The following is a 1,179-nucleotide window of genomic DNA, read 5'->3' on the forward strand; positions in this document are numbered from 1 at the left end:
CATGTCACACACATGTCCCACACTAACACACACCCATGTCCCACACTGTCCCACACATGTCCCACACTAACACACATGTCCCACACTAACACACATGTCCCACACTAACACACATGTCCCACGCTAACACACATGTCCCACACTAACACACACACACACATGTCCCACACTAACACACATGTCCCACACTAACACACACATGTCCCACACTAACACACACATGTCCCACACTAACACACATGTCCCACACTAACACACACATGTCCCACACTAACACACATGTCCCACACTAACACACATGTCCCACACTAACACACATGTCCCACACTAACACACATGTCCCACGCTAACACACATGTCCCACACTAACACACATGTCCCACACTAACACACACATGTCCCACACTAACACACACATGTCCCACACTAACACACATGTCCCACACTAACACACACATGTCCCACACTAACACACACACACACATGTCCCACACACAACACTAACACATGTCCCACACTAACACACATGTCCCACACTAACACACACACATGTCCCACACTAACACACACACATGTCCCACACTAACACACATGTCCCACACTAACACACATGTCCCACACTAACACACACACTAACACACATGTCCCACACTAACACACACACATGTCCCACACTAACACACATGTCCCACACTAACACACACATGTCCCACACTAACACACACATGTCCCACACTAACACACACATGTCCCACACTAACACACACATGTCCCACACACAACACACATGTCCCACACTAACACACACACCCAACAACACACATGTCCCACACTAACACACACCCACACTAACCCACACTAACACACATGTCCCACACTAACACACACACTAACACACATGTCCCACACTAACATGTCCCACATGTCCACACATGTCCCACATGTCCCTAACACACACATGTCCCACACTAACACACATGTCCCACACTAACACACATGTCCCACACTGTCCCACACTAACACACATGTCCCACACTAACACACATGTCCCACACTAACACACATGTCCCACACTAACACACATGTCCCACACTAACACACACATGTCCCACACTAACACACACACTAACACACATGTCCCACACTAACACACATGTCCCACACTAACACACATGTCCC

The sequence above is a fragment of the Perca flavescens genome, chromosome 1 (assembly GCF_004354835.1).
Source record: "Perca flavescens isolate YP-PL-M2 chromosome 1, PFLA_1.0, whole genome shotgun sequence".
NCBI classification, from domain to species: Eukaryota; Metazoa; Chordata; class Actinopteri; order Perciformes; family Percidae; genus Perca; species Perca flavescens.